Here is a 535-nt window from a genome sequence, read left to right on the forward strand (position 1 = left end):
AAAAAACATTTATTTTTCACTTGAAATGATACAAAATCATCTGAATTAAGGGAAAACTTGAAAAAAACATGCTTGTTCCATTGGCAAGAATAGGTTTAATCTGCTTTAAGGCCGGACCAAATCTACTCAAATTTTAGATTTAATCTCTTAATTCAAGTAGATTTAAGTCATTTCTTCCTTTAGATGATGATTCTCTCAGGATTATGGCCTAAAAGGGTGCTCTGCTAAGACATTTTAAGGAATTGACAGTATTTTTCACATTTCTAGAATACTTTATCAGGCATAATATTTCTCAAAATCATCTCAAGGGCCAGAGTTTCGAAATAAGGGAAATTACAGCATGAAAAAGGCAGGCGCCATATTTGATCATACGCCCGGTTCACTTAAACCTAAAGTTCATTAATCATATCTGTTGCACCTGTAATTCATACTTACTGTATTTTCTTGACAAAAGAACCAATAATACACATGGTTTACATATAACGTCCATGACAAAGTTGGGTAAACCAAGCACTGGATGAAAAAGCTCAAGCAC

Source organism: Gobius niger (assembly GCF_951799975.1).
Source record: "Gobius niger genome assembly, chromosome: 15".
Lineage (NCBI taxonomy): Eukaryota > Metazoa > Chordata > Actinopteri > Gobiiformes > Gobiidae > Gobius > Gobius niger.